This window comes from Oncorhynchus nerka, linkage group LG20 (genome assembly GCF_034236695.1).
Source record: "Oncorhynchus nerka isolate Pitt River linkage group LG20, Oner_Uvic_2.0, whole genome shotgun sequence".
In the NCBI taxonomy this organism is placed as follows: domain Eukaryota; kingdom Metazoa; phylum Chordata; class Actinopteri; order Salmoniformes; family Salmonidae; genus Oncorhynchus; species Oncorhynchus nerka.
The window spans coordinates 26,007,256-26,020,743 of NC_088415.1; positions in this window are offsets into that span (position 1 = coordinate 26,007,256).

Below are 13,488 nucleotides of genomic sequence, written 5' to 3' on the forward strand. Positions count from 1 at the left end.
AGCATTTATTTGGGCTGCGACTTGAGGCTGGTAACTCTAATGAACTTATCCTCTGCATCAGAGATAACTCTGGGTCTTCCTTTCCTGTGGCGGTCCTCACGAGAGCCAGTTTCATCATAGCTCTTGATGTTTTTTTGCGATTGCACTTGAAGGAACTTTTAAAGTTCTTGAAATTTTCCAGATTGACTGACCTTAATTTCTTAAAGTAATGATGGACTGTCGTTTGTCTTTGCTTATTGGAGCTGATCTTGCCATAATTTGGACTTGGTATTTTACCAAATAGGGCTATCTTCTGTATACCACTCCTACCTTGTCACAACACAACTGATTGGGTCAAATGAATTAAGAAGGAAAGAAATTCCACAAATTAACAAGGCACACCTGTTAATTGAAATGCATTCCAGTTGACTACCTCATGAAGCTGGTTGAGAGAATGCCAAGAGTGTGCAAAGCTGTCATCAAGGTAAAGGGTGGCTACTTCCGCTACAAGACCATGGTGCTTGCCTACGGAGCTGTGAGGGGAACGGCACCTCAGTACCTCCAGGCTCTGATCAGGCCCTACACCCAAACAAGGGCACTGCGTTCATCCACCTCTGGCCTGCTCGCCTCCCTACCACTGAGGAAGTACAGTTCCCGCGCAGCCCAGTCAAAACTGTTCGCTGCTCTGGCCCCCCAATGGTGGAACAAACTCCCTCACGACGCCAGGACAGCGGAGTCAATCACCACCTTCCGGAGACACCTGAAACCCCACCTCTTTCAGGAATACCTAGGATAGGATAAAGTAATCCTTCTCACCCCCCTTAAAAGATTTAGATGCACTATTGTAAAGTGGCTGTTCCACTGGATGTCTTAAGGTGAACGCACCAATTTGTAAGTCGCTCTGGATAAGAGCGTCTGCTAAATGACTTAAATGTAAATGTAAATGTACTTCGAAGAATCTCAAATATAGAATATATTTTGATTTGTTTAACAATTGTTTGGTTACTACATGATTCCATGTGTTATTTCATGTCTTCACTATTACTACAATGTAGAAAATAGTCCAAATAAAGGAATGAGTAGGCATGTCCAAAGTTGTGACTGGTACTGTATAAGTGATTTTCTAACAACACATGGCAATACGACCAGTATGAAATCATTTGCGAGACTAAAATAATATTTGAATACCGAATTTGTGGTTCTGGTCGCCCGCTGCAGCATGAACCATTCCGTCCGCACCGCACACTTCTCTGTTGGGGTCCTGCGGTAATGCAGGGCTCTTCACTGAAACTACCGCTGTAGCTACCATGTAAATATGGGTTTCGGTACACGTGATGAAGTGGGACCAAATTATCAAATGATTCCCTTATATTTCCTGTTCAATTAAATCTAGGCCTACATCAACCTTGTAGTCCCCAGTTTGTCAAATTTGTGTTTGTTTACTATTCTTGTGGACACACAACAGGATGTGGACACACAACAGGACTGAGTAGTCAGTCAGTTCTACCAGACTTCCACTAGAGGGAGTTTCTTGACCAAGACATCTTCACACCAGAGCTGTGCACTGACATCCAAGTATTCCAGAGTTTCTCCTCAGCAGAAGTTAGAGTTCCTCCAGTTGAACGCAGTGCAATTGACTGGGTAAGACATTACAGGCTACTACAGCAAACATAAGATAATAGGAACCTACACAGGTGCATTTATACACTTTTTCTCTAAACATTTAGTGTTCACCTTATTGGATATCTATGTCTATTGCAATATGAAAACCCTAGTTAAGGAGAGGATCATCATAAATTGGTGGATTACATTTACCAAGATTCTAACAAGAGGAGCTCATTTCCAGGCAATTTGCATCATTTTAGGAGACATGATTGTTGTCATGCAGACAGTCAAGGCCCCCAATGGTCCCTAGACTCTCCACCAACCGTCCTCGTAGTTGAAAAGTTTCTGCATACATCCATATTATATTACATGGGTTTTAAACTGTATAGGCTGTACTGCCATTAACCATTCAGACTCTGCCACTCTCCTCCTAGTGGTTAGAATGCTATGGTATCCACTTCCAGTCCAGATTGACTCTAAGAGTCTTTAACCTTTATTGAAGACTCGTCTCTTCAGTAGGTCCTATGATTAAGTGTAGTCTGGCCCAGGAGTGTGAAGGTGAACGGAAAGGCACTGGAGCAACGAACCGCCCTTGCTGTCTCTGCCTGGCCGGTTCCCCTCTCTCCACTGTGATTCTCTGCCTCTAACCCTATTACAAGGGCTGAGTCACTGGCTTACTGGTGCTCTTCCATGCCGTCCCTAGGAGGGGTGCGTCACTTGAGTGGGTTGAGGCTAGAGGTCGACCGATTATAATTTTCCAATGCTGATACCGATTATTGGAGGACCAAAAAAAAAGGCAGATACCGTTTAAATCGGCCGATTATTAAAATGTGTGTATATATACACACATATACACATATTTTTGTAATAATGACAATTGCAACAATACTGAATGAACACTTATTTTAACTTAATATAATACATATTATGGGCTTTTGGATGGGTGTTCTTAAGGTGATTCCACAGGTTGGTGGTATTTTTTGAATTAGCCGTTGCTGACCACATGCTTACATCTTTATCACAAATAAGACACCTTGCTTTCCCTGGTGCCAATTCCATGTAATAGTCCCACACTGGTGCTCTGCTTTTCATTGCCATCTGTAAAACACACACACACACACACAGCTCTGAAGTGACAATGATACTGAAGAGTATGCTTAGGAGACAAATAATCTCAACTGTTTGAATAAAAATTGAGTTTAAGTTACCTGTGATGAATGTTGAAAACAAAAACTGTCATTTCTATATGCAAGAAAATCTATTTTAATAATGGACATGATAAGAATTGACTACCAAAGTGCGAGTCATAATCAAACTTGAAATCGGCCATTCCGATTAATCTGTCGACCTCTAGTTGAGTCACTGACGTGATCTTCTTGTCCGGGTTGGTACCGCCCCCTTGGGTTGTGCCGTGGCGGAGATCTTCGCAGGCTATACTCGACCTTGTCTCAGGATGGTAAATTGGTGGTTGAAGATATCACTCTAGTGGTGTGGGGGCTGTGCTTTGGCAAAGCGGGTGGGGTTATATCCTGCCTGTTTGGCCCTGTCCGGGGTTATCGTCGGACGGGGCCACAGTGTCTCTCGACTCCTCCTGTCTCAGCCTCCAGTATTTATGCTGCAGTAGTTTATGTGTCAGGGGGCTAGGGTCAGTCTGTTATATCTGGAATATTTATCCTGTGTCAATTTAAGTTCTCTCTCTCTCTCTCTCTCTCCCCCCAGTCCACCTGGCCGTACTGCCGCTCCAGTTTCAACTATTCTGCCTGCGGCTATGGAACCCTGACCTGTTCACTGGACGTGCTACCTGTCACAGACATGCTGTTTTCAACTATCTAGAGACAGCAGGAGTGGTAGAGATACTCTGAATGATCGACTATGATCTGTTATAATCTCCACCCGGCACAGCCAGAAGAGGATTGGACACCCCTCAGAGCCTGGTTCCTCTAAGTTTCTTCCTAGGTTCTGGCCTTTCTAGGGAGTTTTTCCTAGCCACTGTGCTTCTACACCTACATTGCTCGCTGTTTGGGGTTTTAGACTGGGTTTCTGTACAGCACTTTGTGACATCAGCTGATGTGAGAAGGGCTTTATAAATACATTTGATTTGATTATGGGTCAAAAAGTATTCAGGTGAGATATAGTAGTTAAAAGATTCACCTCAAACGTCACCATGTTTTTTCTTTATCAGAAAGTGTTATACACAACATGCAGTGGGCCTAAGGCTACAGTGGCCAGCGAAACAGGGTCCTTGATTGAGATGACGAGGAAACAATGTGAAGACCCATACTCATGATATCCTGGATTTAGGAGAAACTGCTATAGATTTCTGTTGGGTCCAAAGCTTGTCTGGGATTCATTTAGCAGTTCAGGGTGTCTCAAATTGTGATATCTACTTGGCTAATAGCATTGGACGATTTCACACAAGCACATTTCAGAGACACGACCCTAAAACACAACTACTTCATGAAGTGCTAAAGAAGAGATCAAAGAGGAGTGTTTTGCCCACAGTCAGTCATACTTCTCCAATTACACTGTCATTCTCTGAGGAAGAGGGGATGTTGTTTGTTTTTCTGACCCTCCCTAAATCCTCTTGGGCAAGAGAGGTATGCTCTTCTTGCTTTGCACTGCAGAAGGTTGGAATGATGTTGAAAAAAAGCCAGTGAAGGAAAAAAAGTGTCTGTGACACCTTTATTTTATGCTTTTCCTTTCTGAAGGGAATTGTTCCTTTCCAATCTCAACATATCCACCGCTTTCAACTTTAGAGTACTTGTAAGGCGTTCATTTGATATTGATCATAGCAAGAGCAAAATTAGAATTGTGAATTGTGAATTGTGAGTGGTAAAACAAAACTCTAATTAGAGAATGTTAAATACTTGTAGAGATTTAATGAATCGTTTAATTCGTAGATCAAATGAAAGAACACGGCCCATTAATCCATCTACCACCCAGCTTGAATGGAATACCCACTCTTTGCCAAATTGACTCTCTCCCACATAGCGAAACACACACACAGACATACAGGCCTAGCAGTGCACACACACACACACTTACATTTTAGTCCTCTAGCAGATGCTCTTATCCAGAGCGACTTACACACGCACACACAAGCCTAGCAGACACCAACAGGATGGCAACTATGTAAATACTGAAGCTTTGTTGTGCCATGCCAGACCATGATGAGTGATTAAATGCCTCATCATAAAACATTCATGCAATATATTCCCAGTAGTGGAACTCAAACTGATACAAATACATGCCAAACCAGCACAGAGTGCTCTTCTAAATGGTGACAGGACCATGGAAGGCAGGAGCTAGAGTAGTCAGTCAGTTCTACCAGACTTCCACTAGAGGGAGTTTCTTGACCAAGACATCTTCACACCAGAGCTGTGCACTGACATCCAAGTATTCCAGAGTTTCTCCTCAGCAGAAGTTAGAGTTCCTCCAGTTGAACGCAGTGCAATTGTACAGCATTGACAAAATATATAGTTTATGCATCTGTATTTGATTATATCGGATCAACTTTCTGGTCCCATGGTCTCTGGTAATCTTATTTGGGTAACCTATCCAACTTTCAAAATGTTACTTCCTAATGATCATAGAAAAGGATACAATAACTAAGATATTTTATAGACAGGGAATGTACTTGCATACAGGCCCTGTCCAGACATCCCTCCCATGCGCTCTGTGTATTCAGTAAACCACAGCCACCCCTCCACCGCGGTCACTGTGCCGTAACCTAGACACCCTCTAGACCCCTGGAGCCTCTGTGCAGCTTGTACAGTCCTGAAAGATCATCCCCCCTCCCTCTCCTTCCGTCACCACCTCCCCTTCCCATACCTCCCCAACCCCAACCCCACCCCCTCCATCCTCCTACCTTCCCCACCCATCCTCACCAGGCAGCTATCCCCACTAGCCTGCATTGCAGCATTCCGTGGGCCCTACACACAGAGGCCTATTGTGTGCTCAGGGAGATGGAGGCAGCGTACAGTTAGAGAAACAGAGAAATAGAATGTCTAGAATGGACAGGCTTTTCGATCACAGGTTTAGTTCTATGGATGGACCTAGGCTACCAGTGTGGTGGCACAGTTGAATTGACCCGTTGTTGTAATCTAAAGGTATAGTATAGTTGACCTACATTGAGAAATGCAGCGGTGTGCATCAGTAAAACTGAACATTCCAAGTAAGTCCACAAAATGGTCGTCTAGTAGGCAAGCAGTTCAATGATGCTTTCAGTGCAGATTGCAGTTCTACATATTCCAGTTCTATGTTAGGTACTTCTGATTCCCCATCACCAGGATCACCTTTAAGATGCAGTGGACAGAAGCAGGAATTCCATATTCCCTTCGATCCCCTCTTCTCTTTCATTCCCCATCTCTCATTTTCTCCTACGATGTTTCTCTTGGAAATCTGCCACAGTCAACTGAGTTCCCACATTTGTAGTCTTTATCAACCTCCTGCTATGGTAATTGTAATCTGAGGATGTGGGTTGGAATCTGAGAGGAAGAAAAATCTATGAATAGCGTTGATGGGATATTAAGTGATCGAGGGATCCCGGAGTAGGTGGACCACCACATACAGTTGAAGTCGGAAGTTTACATTCATTTAGGTTAGTGTCATTAAAACTGGTTTTCAACCACTCCACAAATTTGTTGTTAACAAACTATGGATTTGGCAAGTCAGTTAGGACATCTACTTTGTGCATGACACAAATAATTGTTTACAGACAGTGACTTATAAGTGAAATAATCACAATTCCAGTGGGTCAGAAGTTGACATACACTAAGTTGACTGTGCCTTTAAACAGCTTGGAAAATTCCAGAAAATCATGGCTTTATAAGCTTCTGATAGGCTAATTGACATCATTTGAGTCAATTGGAGGTGTACTTGTAGATGTATTTCAAGGCCTACCTTCAAACTCAGTGCCTCTTTGCTTGACATCATGGGACAATCAAAAGAAATCAGCCAAGACCTCAGAAAAACAATTGTCGACCTCTACAATTCTGGTTCATCCTTGGGAGCAATTTCTAAACGCCTGAAGGTACCACGTTCATCTGTACAAACAATAGAAGCAAGTATACACACCATGAAACTACGTAGCTGTCATACCGCTCAGGAAGGAGGCGCATTCTGTCTCCTAGAGATGAACATGCTTTGGTGCGAAAAGTACAAACCAATCCCAGAACAACAGCAAAGCACCTTGTGAAGATGCTGGAGGAAACAGGTACAAAAGTATCTATATCCACAGTAAAACGAGTCCTATAGCGACATAATCTGAAAGGCCGCTCAGCAAGGAAGAAGCCACTGCTCCAAAACCGCCAAAATAAAACCAGACTACGGTTTGCAACTAGACATGGGAACAAAGATTGTACTTTTTGGAGAAATTTCCTCTGGTCTGATGAAACAAAAATAGAACCGTTTGGCCATAATGACCCTCGTTATGTTTGGTGGGAAAAGGGTGAGGCTTGCAAGCTGAAGACCACCATCCCAACTGTGAAGCACAGGGGTGGCAGCATCATGTTGTGGGGGTGCTTTGCTGTAGGAGGGACTGGTGCACTTCACAAAATAATAGCATCATGAGGCAGGAAAATGATGTGGATATATTGAAGCAACATCAAGTCATCAGCCAGGAAGTTAAAGCTTGGTCGCAAATGGGTCTTCCAAATGGACAAAGACCCCAAGCATATTTCCAAAGTTGTGGCAAAATGGCTTAAGGACAACAAAGTGAAGGTATTGGAGTGGCAGAACTGAAAAGTGTGTGCGAGCAAGGAGGCCTACAAACTTGTGTAACGATCTTCTTCATCTGAGGAACAGGAAGGATCGGACCAAAACGCAGCGTGGTAAGTGTCCATTTTAATTTAATAAACTGAACACCAAATACAAAATAACCAAGTGAAACAACGAAAATCGAAACAGTCCTGAAAGGTGACACAACCCACAAACACCAGGTGGGAACAGGCTACCTAAGTATGGTTCTTAATCAGAGACAACGAAAGACAGCTGCCTCTGATTGGGAACCATACTAGGCCAAACACATAGAAAAACAACAGAATGCCCACCCCAACTCATGCCCGACCAAACCAAAAAGAGACATAAAAAGGAAGTAAGGTCAGGGCGTGACAACCTGATTCAGTTACACCAGCTCTGTTAGGTGGAATGGGCCAAAATTCACCCAACTTATTGTGGGAAGCTTGTGGAAGACTACCCGAAACGTGTGACCCAAGTTAAACAATTTAAAGGCAATGATACCAAATACTAATAGAGTGTATGTAAACTTCTGAGCAACTGGGAATGTGATGAAAGAAATCAAATCTGGCATAAATAATTCTCTCTACTGTTATTCTGACATTTCACATTCTTAAAATAAAGTGGTGATCCTAACTGACCTAAGATAGGGAATTTTTACTAGGATTAAATGTCAGGAATTGTGAAAAACCGAGTTAAAATGTATTTGGCTAAGGTGTATGTAAACGTCCGACTTCAACTGTATGTATGATTGAAAACAGCTGCATTTATCATAAAACCCTGCTATGAAGTAAGAAATGATCACTACCTACCTTATCAGTTTTCCTAACAATTTACTATAATTCATTTACAATTACCAGAGTAATTACTGAATTACAACAAAGGTATAAGAGCAATTGTAATGTATAATTTTGTATACTGAGATATATTGCAAGTTAAGTAGAATAAATTGATTTCCGATCAGCTCTCCGTTCCCTATTCCTAACCTTAACCAATATTCACTAAACAGTAAAGCTGTCCCTGGATCAGTTGTTACAGTAAGAGCAGAAAGTGACCAAGGTGAGATGGGTAGAGGGTTCAGTCTCTTTCTTCCCTGTATGATTAATGAGGGCTATCTCTAATAGGTCATGACCCTGGAAGGACTGCCTTTCCACTCAACAAAGACCCGCATTCAGGCTTTCTCACCTGGCCCGCCCTATCTGCCACAGAGAGGTACATGAAAAAGATCATACATAGACATTTTATCCCCTTTTATCCCCATCCACCACTGCAGGGCTTCACAATGAAGAGAGTCTGACATGTGTTGTCTTGTCTCTATCAGGAATGTTAAGGTTCTGGAGAAGAAGCAAACACTGCCATGGCCCATTCTGTTTGCTTGGAGGGGGCTGTTGGGCATCTGACCACATTGTAGCAGGTTAGCACTACAATATCAGCAACAGTCTCCACATATTAGTGGACATTACTGTCATCAAGGGCAATGTGGTCTCAGGGAAATTCTTATTATTACTCCATTTAGTATGATATATTACGTTACGTTAGGTTACATGATGAATGGAATTGCGGTTGTACAATATCATATGAATTATAGGACGTATAGTCATACATCTTACCCGGTCGTACAATAGCATATGAATTGGATGATGTAATTTAGCAGGCATATTGGAGAACGTATAGTACTACACGTCCTTATCTGAGAACAGGTTGCTTGTTGCACTGTAACAACAAAGGAGAATTACGGGGAGAATTTATGTTGGCGGTTAGGGGAACTTAGGACAAGGTTAGGATAATTTACATAAAAGTTTAGGAGAACTAAAATAGCAAAGGTTAGGGGAATTTATGCAGGTTGTATTTTGTTGTCATGAATATTGCCCTGGAGGAAAAACTGAGCCATTTCTGCCAGCTGAAAAGTACAATTGTACAATTTCATGAAAACTTAAATTTGCTTTTTGGCTTTAATTTAAGGTTAGGGATAGGCATTATGGTTAGTAGTGTGGTTAAGTTTAGGGTTCAAATCTGATTTTATGACTTTGTGGCTGTGCCAGCTATTGACCACTCTGCAGAGCTGCCTCCAGAACAAGATTCATGATAAACAATGCTAATCTGCAGAATTTACGCAGCAGGTTAAGGGATTTGGATTAAGTTTAGAATAAGGTTTAGGGGAAGGGTTAGCTACAATGCTACAGTTGCCCCAACGCAACTCAAACATAGCAATCCAGAGGTTGCATACGGTCACGGATTAACAACCTCCCTACTTTTGTTTCTGTCTAAAGCAGCTAGACCGTTAGTAGCTATCATACAACTTGGGGGTGTTCAGAAATATGTTTCGTATGGCTCTGAGGCCAGGCTGTGAAGGGATACTTTTTTTGGTTTACAATAGACAGTATTTATGGTACTTGGTGAGTAGTGTTGGGGAGTAGTGAACTACATGTAATTCAACTAGAAATGTAAGTACATTTTGCAGTAGCTTGGTGGTCGTTGAAATACATTTAAATCTACATACTACTTTTTTTTGCTAAATTAAAATATGGGTGAAGTAGGCAATCATTTCCTTTTCTCGGCATCAGACCTGCCTAATTATCCCTTGAAACATTGTTTTTTTGTGTTTAATAGGCTACATTACACATTCTGTTTTACATAAGACCCCAAAGTGATATATTCTTGCAATTTATAGTCTATGACATTTCAAATGTACGTATAATAATTTTTCACAAAGTAGTTTGGATGTAGTGAACTATTTTTTCAAAGTAACTTTAGTTAAGTAAACTATTTTTCATTGGGTAGCTTTAGTGTATCTTACCTTCTTCCAATGTGAAGTAATTGGTAGCTTGGTAAACTGTATTTTCAGAGTAGATTCCCCAACACTGTTGATGAGTAGCTCATTACAGTTGGTTTGTATATTTTGTTCACCATTTCATTTTATTCAAGCCAACAATATCACTGGATATTCACAACATTTACTGGAAATGCCGGCAACACGCCTACAGTTTCCAGCCCTTAATATCCATTGCAAACAGTGGTGGCAGACATCTTCTTCTAACTGGTTCTCACAGCCTCATGTTAACTGGTCTTTGCCCAAAGAGGCCTGTTGTCGAAACTCTGACTGACCCTTAGTACACAGTCATTGACTGGAGTGCTCTTCACACCCAGAGGTTGCTTCAGGTCCTGCAATAATTGGATACCCATAAAGCCATAATCCAAGAATCTTTCTAGAATCTGACAGGTTAGATGTAGTTAATCCTCAGAGACACACTGGCCGGTTCTCATGCCCTCAGCGCTCCCTAGTAGTTCACACGGTCCACTTATTCTACACCCAACTCCTATTGTTAGCAAAGCAGATATGCCTCATATATATACACACACACAACCATTCAAACATTTGGGGTCACTTAGAAATGTCCTTGTTTTTTAAAAAGCTCATTTTTTGTCCATTAAAATAGCATCAAATGTATCAAAAATACAGTGTAGACATTGTTAATGTTGTAAATGACCATTGTAGCTGGAAACGGGATATTTTTTATGGAATATCTACGTAGGCATACAGAGGCCCATTATCAGCAACCATCACTCCTGTGTTTCAATGGCACGTTGTTAATCTAAGTTTATCATTTTAAAAGGCTAATTGATCATTAGAAAACTCTTTTGAAATTATGTTAGCACAGTTAAACTGTTCTGATTAAATAAGCAATAAAATTCATTCTTTAGACTAGTTGAGTATCTGGAGCATCAGCATTTGTGGGTTCGATTACAGGCTCAAAATGGCCAGAATTGTATTTCTTCTGAAACTCGTCTCCTCTTCTGAGAAATGAAGGCTATTCCATGCGAGAAATTGCCAAGAAACTGAAGATCTCATACAATGCTGTGTACCATTTCAGATTCTTCAAAGTAGCCACCCTTTGCCTTGACAGCTTTGCACACTCTTGGCATTCTCTCAACCAGCTTCATGAGGTAGTGTGCCTTGTCAAAAGTAAATTTGTGGAATTTCTTTCCTTAATGCGCTTGACCCAATCAGTTGTGTTGTGACATGGTAGGGGAAGATAGCCCTATTTGGTAAAATACCAAGTCCATGTTATGGCAAGAACAGCTCAAATAAGCAAAGAGAAACGACAGTCCTTTGCTGGAAAGCTGTCATCAAGGCAAAGGGTGGCTACTTTGAGGAACCTAAAATATATTTGGATTTGTTTAACACTTTGATTATTACATGATTCCACATGTGTTACTTCATAGTTTTGATGTCTTCACTATTAATTCTACAGTGTAGAAAATAGTAAAAATGTCACGTGGTGCAGAGCAGGTGAACCCAAGAGCAGACTCAGACGAGGAGACTGGGATGACGTAACCAAGGTATTTATTGAAACACAGGGGGAAGATGGGGTGCAGGCCAGGGGAAGCTCGGGCGGGTTGCAGGAAGCCAGGTGCGGAGGCTGAGGCTGGAGTTGGTATTGGGTAAGCAGGTCCAGAGAGGAATCCAAGGACGCTGTGGAGTGGGGGGGTGCATGGGACTGTGGAGTGGGGGGGTACATGGGACTGGAGACAGGGGCCAAAGACAGAGTGGGCAGAACTGCAGCGGAGAGGAAAACAGCGTCAGGCAAGGGAAAACAGGCATAACACGAAAACAGGATCTAAGCAGGAACAAAGGGCTAAAAACACTGACTGAGAAGAGGCTACAATCTGGCAGCGTGGAAGTGGCTTGGTTGAGTATTTGTAGAGGTCTTGATTATGGAACAGGTTGCAGCTGGTGGGGATCTGCTCTGCCTCCAGCACACCTGTCTCAACCCACACACAAACACAGAAAGGAAGGGGGAGTGGCAGCAGGTTAGGGAGAGACAGGATGAGATGTAGAGGGTGTGGCAGGAGCAGATGTAACAGTACCCCCCCCCCCCTAAGGGCACCAAGACAAGGCTTATCTGAGTGTGAGGTATAACATGCACGTAAGAGGGAGGTGTCAAGAATATTACAGCGGGGAACCCAGGAGTGCTCCTCAGGCCCGTATCCCTCCCAGTCCACCAGGTACTACCAGCCGCGGCCCCAACGGCGAATGTCCAGAAGCTGCCGGACGGTGTAGGCAGGATGGTCATTGATGAGCCGAGGGGGTGGAGGAGCTGCGGCAGGAGGAGACAGGGGACTGGAACTGACAGGTTTGATCAGGGATACGTGGAAGGAAGGGTGGGAGTTTCAGGCCACAGCAGAGGGGTTATTAATGATACTAACAATTTCAAATGGACCAATCAATTGGGGGGAAAGTTTCTTAGAAGCCACCTTCAATGGCAGGTCCTTCGATGAGAGCCATACCTTTTGCCCTGGAGTAGAGACTGGATTATGGCAGAGGCACGTAGAAGGGCAGCCTGGGCCTTCCTCCAGGTGCGAAGACAAAGGCGCATATGGTCATGGACTGAGGGTACCGCCACCTCGACCTCTCGGGCGGGGAATAAGGGGGGGTTGATAACCAGAGCACACTCGAAGGGTGACATACCTGACAAGGCGTTGTTGAGGGTGTTGTGGGCATATTCAACCCAGGGTAGCTGAGCACTCCAGGAGGAAGGGTTAGCAGAAGTCACGCAGCGTAGGGCAGTCTCCATCTCCTGGTTGGCCTGTTCGGTCTGGCCGTTGGTCAGGGGGTGATATCCAAATGAAAGACTGACATTGATACCCAGTGCTGAACAGAAGGATCTCCATACCTGGGATGTGAACTGGGGTCCCCTGTCAGAAACGATGTCAGTAGGAATGTCATGTAGACGAAACACATGGGACACCAGCAGGTCAGCAGTCTCCCTGGAGGACGGAAGCTTGGAGGGGACTGAAGTGAGTTTTGGAAAATCTGTCAATTATGGTGAGGATGACAGTTACTGTTGGTTAAGGGAAGGCCAGTGATGAAGTCCAGAGCTATGTGTGACCAGGGGCGACTGGGTATGGGAAGAGGCCGAAGCAGGTCGGACGTGGGTTTAGTGGAGGTCTTATTCCAGGCACAGACCGAGCAGGCTGAGACACTCCCAGACGTATCTCTCCATGGTGGGCCACCAAAAGCGCTGACGGAGGAAGGCGAGGGTCTGGTTCATACCCGGGTGACAAGCGACGTGAGTAGAATGGAACCACTGAAGAACATCAGAGCGGGGTCAGGCTGGCTCTACTGAGCCTGGCGAATGCAGGACTCGATCTCCCAGGAGACGGCGG